Raw genomic sequence first — 9,440 nt, 5'->3', positions numbered from 1 at the left:
ACTCGATTCTGCTTTCCATATACACAATTTTCATAGAAATCAAAATCTAGAGAGCTATTACTCATACCTTCTAACATACCTTTACCATGAAGTATCTGAAGGCCCTTTTCTCCAATATGTCCAAGCCATTGATGGCACAGCATGGTCTTCTCTCAAAAGACCACTAGATTTTCTGCTCCACTTTTAGGAACCACAGAACTATTGGACCCATCAATAACAGTGCTACCTTGCAGCTTGTACAGAGTTCCAATATGAACTCCTCACATCAATACCAGTTCTCCCCAAACCATCTTGCAGGTATCCTTCTCGAAAACCTTTTTTACACTTGCATCAACCAACTTGCTTACAGAAATCAGATTTCTGGCCAATGCAGGAATATGCAGAACACTCGGAAGTGTTCTAACCCTTCCGCCTTGCAACTTAAACTTTCCCTTTCCGCGGCCAATGATTCTAGCCTTCCTATCATCCCCTAAGAAGACATCACCACCATTGTATTTCTCATACTCGCAGAACCAAGTTCTCTATGGGGAGTCAAGTGAAAGGATGCACCTAAGTCAATCAACCATGCCTCATGATTTACATGTGTACTTGAAGAATCCAAGTACACATCCCCACCTTCATCTGAGGTGGTTTTTGCCTTTGCAGAAGGAGCATCATCAGATCCCTTTCCTTTATCAGGAGCTTTAGATTTACAATCCCTTTTGTAGTGCCCTTCCTTTCTGCATTTCCAGCACACCACCTTTATAAGTTTTCCTAGAGATTTAGATCTCCCTATAGATTTAGATCTCCCACTTGATGAATTATTTTTGTTTCTGTTCTGGGACCGTCCTTGTATAGACAAGGCATCAACATTCTCGCTCTCCATATTTTTCCATCTCATCTCTTTTGTCAGCAAGGCGGAGACTATTTCATCAAAATGCAAGGCAGTTGCATTGCTACCTATTGCAATAACTAGATTATCCCACAAATATGGTAGAGAACACAACAAACTGATGTAATTATATTCATCTGAAATTTTAATATCAATAGATGCTAACTAACTTACCATAGTATTAAATGCATTCAGATGCTCTGTCACCGAGTCTCCATCTTTCATCCTCAAATTATACAGCTTTTTTCGTAGGAATAGTTTATTCAGCAGAGACTTAGATTGGTGGAAAGTCCCTAACTTGTCCCACAAAGCCTTCGCCATAGCTTCACATGATACATTCAACAATACTGAATCTGAGACACATAATCATATTGTGCTCTTTTCCTTTTGATCCAACTTCTTCCATTCTTCATCGGACACTCCCGTTGGTTTAGTACTCGGATATATCACAATCCACTGATATTTATCTACTAACAGATCCTCCATCTTGAGTTTCCACATCTCAAAAGTCTTACCATTAAATTTCTCGATCTCTATCTTTCCACTGCTCGCCATCTTCTTTCACCACCACAATCGATCTCGCAGATCTCCCACTGAATAGGATCTACCACAGGCCTGAGCGAAACCCCTTAGCAACAAAGGTCTCCCATTGAAGCCAAAAACAGCTTTGATACCAAATGTAGGTTTTAACCCCGTACAAAAATTGCCTGCATACAACTTCTAAAACATAGAAAACTAAATAACGCGAGAAAAGAACACATAAAACACAAATACAGAGATTTTTCCCTAGATCCCAAAACCGAGACTACTAGCTTGATTTTTCATTATGTTCCTTTCAATGTTACAATACATATTTATACATGCTGAAGCATCCAATACCATGGACCGAAAACCATCGCGTCCAATACCATGGACTGAAAACCATCGCGTCTAGAAAACATGTGTGAAAATCATGCACAAAACCATAGGTGGGTCCGCCCAACCTAACATATGGTCCAAAACCAAAATTTTCGAGGGTGCTGCCCTAGACCCCATAAAGTGGGGTCACGGGTGCCCCTCAAACCCCCTATTAACTACGTGGAAAGAATATAACACAACCCAACGTTGAGGTCTCCTCCCAGAGTGTCAAAGAAAGCTGAATAGAACTCGATCGCCCAACTGTCCGGTCCTGGGCTCTTGTCCTTCTTGAACCCTTTAATCGTGGCTTCCAATTCCCCCATTGAGAGATCTTTTTTCAGCTCCATGCTAGCCTCTTGGTCCACAAATCGAGGGAAAAACTCGGCTACTTGCATGATTTCAGCAAGACTAGCTTCAGGGGGGGCCTTGTAAATCTGTTTGAAATGAGAATTTGCAAGGGTGGCTAGCTGAGGGAAGGTGTTTGCATTATGACCATGCTCATCCGAGAGTTTCCATATGGTGTTGATGTTTTTCCTTCCATTTGCAAACTTATGATAAAATTTTATGTTGTCATCTCCTTTTAGAAGATAGGTTTACCTGCTCCTAAGTCTCCATGCTTCTTCCTAGTCCATTAGTATTTTCCTTCTAGTGGTATAGAGCTCTGCGAGTCTAGCTTTTTGATCATTCATTTCGTAGGCTCGGATCAGGTCATTTTCTATGTCAGTTATTTCCTTCTCAGCTTTTAGGAGGGTTTGATCATCTTTTATGCGTTCGTTGTGAACCTAGATTTTGGAGAGGTTCTTTATCCCCGTGATATTTTGGGCAAAGCCCTCTGTAATGTTTCCACACTCATTCAGGGGGTGAGCCTTCCAGAATTCCTTGATCATCTGAATGTAAGAGGGATCTTTGAGCTAGGATAAGCTGAACTTAAATGGACCCTTGGGCTTGTGAGGACCTCCTTAAAGTTCCATGAAGATTGGGAGGTGGTCAGATACTCCTCCTGAGCCTACCCATTGTCTGTGTAAGATACCCATAGTTAATATCCCTTCCTTAATAAGAAAATGGTCCAATATTTGCGCAAGACTATCCTCTCCAGATTTCTTGTTTCTCTAGGTAGGCATGAGCTTGGCAGAGGGAATGTCCAGAAGATTATATAGCTTTAACAAATTCTCGAAATAGGCAGATAAGGGGTCTTGCTAGGCATGAAACCCCCAAGATTCTGAGTGACCTAAGGAGATGTTTAGATCCCCACCCAAAATAAGAAGATCTGTCTGTAGAATAGTAGAGTGAAGAAAATGGTCATAAAAAGTAGGTCTATGTTGACAAGGCCCATAGACATTGAGGATTCGAATCTCCAGCCGCAACTCTAGTGAGAATAGTTCAACTCCGATGTGGCTATGGCCTCTCCACCAATTTCTGAGATGAAAAGAATGGGTATTGAAGCCCATAGCTAGACCACCTGATCTTCCATTATCATCTATCCCAAAGAAACTCCGTCTGGTGAACATGGCTTCCAAGAGATGGGAGATAGAGTTAGTAGGTCCCAAGGTCTCTTGGAGGAGGAGGATATCAGTAGGGGAACTTTGAAACAATCTGCGAAGGGCTAGTTTCTTATCAGGCCTAGCCAACCCTCTATAATTGAAGGAGGCTATGTTCATAAGGGGGGCGGTAGCCGAGGGATTTAGCACTCTAAGTACCCCATTGATGGTAGATTGCTTTCCCAGAGCAATTTCGCCGCCATCTCGAAATTGTGTCTTTAAGAGAGAGGAGGGTCATCCCCAAGGGAGTTTGGGGGGAAAGGGGGTTAGGGAGGCATCCAAACCAAAGGGTTCCTGAGTGATTGATTTTTGTTTGGCCTTGGACCTAGTCTGGTAGCGAGGGGGAGGGGAGCTAGGCACTATGTCAGGGGCGCTCTTAGGGGGAGGTGAAGGGAGGAATGGAGGCCTCAAGGAAGGGGGGAAGAGGACAAGGGCGGGGGAGAAACCAAGGGGGGATGAGGGGACACATTCAGAGAGGAAGGGGAACCTGAATCCTTCATAGAATTGTTTATTGGAGATTTATTAAATCATGAAAAGCATGAATACACTGGGGAGGAGGGGAAATATGCTGCTTCCTTGAAGAAACCATTGAATCTGTAGCCGCTCTTGCCTTGGTGAGAGGAGGGGAGGGAGACTGAAGTGGAGGTCTGCCATGTTTCTTCGAGGATCCCTACGAGAGAGATTGATAAATTGGTGCAGGATCACTCTGCTTCCCTTCATCTGAGTTGCAGACCTGCTTCCCCTGTTTCTGGTCTGACTTAGAGGGAATTGTCTTTCCATCTTCCCCTCCATCCGAGTTCTTGGAATTCTTATTGAGGGGGAAATCCTTAAATAGATGCCCAACCTTGTGGCACCTCTTTCATATAAAAGGAACCCCTTCGTAGTCTTGGTTCTGCCTGTGGGAGAAATTCCTCCATTGAATTGTAATATATTCTTGTAATCTACCACTGGTGTCAATGTGAACCAGAATTTGAGCATACGCCATCTTCCTTGTTGAGGGATAGGACTTGTCATATTTTAGATATGTGCCTAGAGAGTTCTCGATGCGCCTGAAGATGTCTTCAAACCAGAATTGAAGGGGTAGACCAGTCAATTTTACCCAGAGAGGGTCAGCCCCCAACTGTTCTCTTTCTGGGTCAAAAAGTGGAGTCCATCACCGGAGGAGGACCGGAGCTTGTTCAATGTGCCAAACTGCTGAAAGTACTCATTTGGTGTGTTTTGCACTGGCAAATCAGAGTGCAAACCATTCTTTCACAAAAGTATGGACCACCGGGAGTTTAGCAAGGTGGTCGCTCCAAACCTTTGAAACCCACTGTTTCAACCTAGCAGCGCTGTAGTGGCGACCTTAGAGTCTTCCTACAGGAACCCACTCAGCTGTATCCATGGCCTTTCTCCACTAGAAATCCTCTCGTAGCCTTAAGAAAACCTCTAAATCTTTGCGTTTAAGGATCCTCTGCTTCTTTAGTTTGTGGGGGCCTTCATCAGGGGAGGGGTCAGAGGGGGTTCACGGGAAGGGTTTGTCTCTGGAGGAGGGTCGCCCAAGGTATGGTTTGAGGGGAAAACCCCAGAAATGGTGGGAACTTCAGTGAAATTGTTTGAAAGGGAAAGCGATGAGACCGCAGTGGGTAGTCTAGGGGCGGGGGCAAGAGGATCGTTGATCGAAGCTGCGGAGAGGAAGCGGGAACCAATGAAGGAGGGGAGGCCTTCTATAGATAAGCCTAGACTTGGATCAAGGGATTGATCTATGAAATTGAGGGTAGAGGGAGACAAGGCCTGGGCTGACAGGGCAGGGATAGATGGGGTGGCCTTGGTGAAAGTCATTGTCAAGCACAAGGGCCCTGAGATCTACGGGAGTGAGGCTACCGCGTCGGTGAGTTCATCTCCAAAGTGAAATATGTTTGCCGGAATAACCTGCGGAGAAGTCCAGATGGAGGTGCCCCCGAGAGGGTCTTCTGAGTAGTCAACTAGGCCCTCCATAACCAACTCTAAAAACCGACGCCAGATGGCTTCAGAAACTGTAGGATGAGTGTCACTGTGGAGGCATGTTGGAAGGTTAGGAGTAAAACCATAACAGTAAAAAAGTAAAAAATCGAAGGCGGATGGGCCTAAAGAGTAACGGGCCGAGGTACAGATCCCAGGGGAAAACTACAGTAGGGTTAGGCTACCTCAGGGGAATCGCAGGCTGTGAAGAATAGGTGAAACCCTAGCCCCATTCCTTTCTTCGCTTCCGAGAAGCCATCTCCTCGAGCGTCTAATTTCTTCATTTGATTTTTTTTCCTTCTCAATTTATTTTTTATTTTCTATTACTAAAAATGTCTCCGAAAGCTATAAATCTCAGCAAAGTTTACCAAAACTCAAAGAAAAACATGAAAGCTATCTTTTTTCTTTTATATATATATTTCTTCATTCATATATCTATATATATATATATATATATATATATATATATATATATATATATATATATATATATATATATATATTTGTCTTATTATTATTATTATTATTTTTCTATTACTGAAAATGTCTCTATCATTTCAGTAGATTGAAGGGTGAAGGGAAATACGATTATGTCCTTGTATTTTTACGAGCTATTGGGCTAGTGGACTTATTAATAAAGTTACAAGTCGTATTTCCTATTTACTTATCGTTTCATCTTCCTAGTCTATGTTCTATGTTATTTTACTTTGTTATGCATGGGATAACAATGTTTTTTAAATACTATTGTGAAAATTTAAGGCAATATTGCAAAGAGTTATAATTGAACAAAGAGTAATCATATAATAATTTATATATATGATAATGTACACTTTAAAAATGTAAGAAAATCATTTTTTTTAAAATTATTATATTTTTAAGGGGTTGAAAAGATGAAAAAATCTATAGTGTAATAAATGTTTTCAAATTATAACTTTCTTGGCTTTAAATTTAACCATAGTGTTAGTGGAACTATTAATATGGGATAACAATGTTCTTTTAAATACTATTGTGAAAATTCAAGGCATTATTGCAGAGAGTTCCAAGATATAATTGAACAAAGAGTAATCATATACAAGGCATTATTGCAGAGAGTTCCAAGATATAGTTGAACAAAGAGTAATCATATAATAATTTATATATGTGATAATGTACACTTCAAAAAGGTAAGAAAATTAGTTTTTTAAAATTATTATATTTTTAAGGGGTTGAAAAGATGAAAAAATCTATAGTGTAATAATGTTTTCAAATTAGAACTTTCTTGGCTTTAAATTTAACCATAGTGTTAGTGGACTTATTAAAAAAGTTACAAGTAGTATTTCCTATTATTATTGAACAAAGAGTAATCATATGATAATTTATATATGTGATATTGTACACATTAGAAAGGTAAGAAAATTAGTTTTTTTTTAATTATTATATTTTTAAGGGGTTAAAAAGATGAAAAAATCTATAAGGTAATAAATGTTTTCAAATTAGAACTTTCTTGGCTATAAATTTAACCATAGTGTTAGTGGACGTATTAAGAAAGTTACAAGTAGTATTTCATATTATTTTTACTTATGTTTCATCTTCTTGGATTATGTTCTTTTACTCTGTTATGTATGGGATAGGGATGTTTTTTTAAATAATGTTGTAAAAATTCAAGGCATTATTGCAGAGAGTTCCATGGTATAATTGAACAAAAAGTAATCATATAATATTTTATATATGTGATAATGTACGCTTTATATAATTGAACAAAAAGTAATCATATAATATTTTATATATGTGATAATGTACGCTTTAAAAAGGTAATAAAATCAGTTTTTTTTTAATTATTATATTTTTAAGGGGTTGAAATGATGAAAATGTCTATAGTGTAATAAATGTTTTCTGATCAGAACTTTCTTGGCTATAAATGTAACCATAATATTTTAATGACAATTTTTTTAGATTGAGAATGTTTTTACAATTTTTAAATTTTTAAGTTTATTTTTATTTTAATAATATTGTTTCTTTAATTAACTAAGATAAAAATATATGAGTTTGAATTTTAAATGAAAATGATTATATCAACTAAGATAAAAATATATGAGTTTCAATTTTAAATGAAAATTACTATATAATATTTAATTTTTAGTTTTAGTTATTTTCCCACTTAACTCTGACAAATTATTATATTTTAAAGGGGTTGAAAAGATGAAAAAGTCTATAGTGTAATAAATGTTTTCAAATTTGAACTTTCTTTCTATAAATATAACCATAATATTTTAATGGCGTTCTTTTTAGGTTGAGAGTGTTTTTAGGAGCTAATTATGAAATTTGTAAGTTTATTTTTATTTTAATAATATTGTTTGATTAATTAATTAAGATAAAAATATATGAGTTTGAATTTTAAATTAAAAAGATTATATAATATTTATTTTTTAGTTGTAGTTATTTTCTCACTTAACTCTAATAAATTCCTTATAAAAAAATATTATTTAATTTGATATATTTAATAAAATTAATATGAAAAACGTAATATTGATACTAAATAAAATTAATTTTATAATAAAATTTATTGAGAAATATTTCACAACGTAGAACTTTAATATATCATTATTTAATCTTATATATTTTATAAAGTTAATATGAAAAATGTAATATTCATACTAAATAGAATTAATTTTATAATAAAACTTATAGAGAAATCTTTCACAACATAGAACTTTAATATCATTGTCGTTTTATTTGAGTTTGTTTGGAAACATTTAATTTTAAGATGAAAAAGTAATATTCATACTAAATAGAATTAATTTTATAATAAAACTTGGAGAAATATTTCACAACATAGAACTTTCAATGATTTTTAATATATTTATGTTCAACAATTTCTAGTATGTTTATTGGAGTTAAATTTCTTTAAAATTGAAAATAAACATTTCACTTAGTGCTTTGTTTTCCTATATTTGATTCACTCTTTAAAATTGAAAATAAACATTTCACTCAAAGTGATTTTCTTTCCTATATTTGATTCACTCTTTAAAATTGCAAATAAGCATTTCATTCAAGTGCTTAGCTACCATGAAGAGATTTGGCTAAAAAATTTCTAATATATTTATTGGAGTTAAATTTCACTCTTTAAAATTGAAAATAAACATCTCACTCAAAGTGCTTTGTTTTCCAATATTTGATTCACTCTTTAAAACTACACTCTTTAAAATTGAAAATAAACATTTCACTCAAAGTGCTTTGTTTTCCTATATTTGGTTCACTCTTTAAAATTGAAAATAAACATTTCGCTCAAAGTGCTTTGTTTTCCTATATTTGGTTCACTCTTTAAAATTGAAAATAAGGGATTTGGCTCAACGATTTCTAATATATTTATTGGAGTTCAATTTGACTCTTAAAATTGAAAATAAATATTTCACTCAAAGTTCTTTGTTTTCCTATATTTGATTCACTCTTTAAAATTGTAAGTAAGCATTTCACTCAAAGTGCTTAGCTACCAAGAAGAGATTTGTTGACCTGCATTTCAAGTTAAATTTCCATCTTTAAAATTGTTTCCAAGTTAAATCTCACTCTTTAAAATTGTTCACTCCTTAAGATTTTGGCTCAAAGATTTCTAATATATTTATTGGAGTCAAATTTGACTCTATAAAATTGAAAATAAACATTTCACCCAGAGTGCTTTGTTTTCCTATACTTGATTCACTGTTTAAAATTGCAAATAAGAATTTCACTCAAAGTTCTTATGCTCAACAATTTCTAGTATGTTTACTAGAGTTAAATTTCTTTAAAATTGAAAATAAGCATTTCACTCAGTGCTTTGTTTTCTTATATTTGATTCACTCTTTAACATTGCACTCTTTAAAATTGAAAATAAACATTTCACTCAAAGTGCTTTGCTTTGCTATATTTTATTCACTCTTTAAAATTTTCTAAGATATTTATTGGAGTTAAATTTCACTCTTTAAAATTGAAAATAAACATCTCACTCAAAGTGCTTTGTTTTCTTATATTTGATTCACTCTTTAAAATTACACTCGTTAAAATTGAAATTAAAAATTTCATTCAAAGTGCTCAAAGTATTTCTAAGATATTTATTGGAGTTAAATTTCACTCTTTAAAATTGAAAATAAACATCTCACTCAAAGTGCTTTGTTTTCTTATATTTGATTCACTCTTTAAAA

Source organism: Pinus tabuliformis, chromosome 3_1 (assembly GCF_031772625.1).
Source record: "Pinus tabuliformis cultivar Carrire ecotype Pingquan chromosome 3_1, CPIR1, whole genome shotgun sequence".
Taxonomy (NCBI): domain Eukaryota; kingdom Viridiplantae; phylum Streptophyta; class Pinopsida; order Pinales; family Pinaceae; genus Pinus; species Pinus tabuliformis.
Note: the sequence above shows the minus strand (reverse complement) of the source record.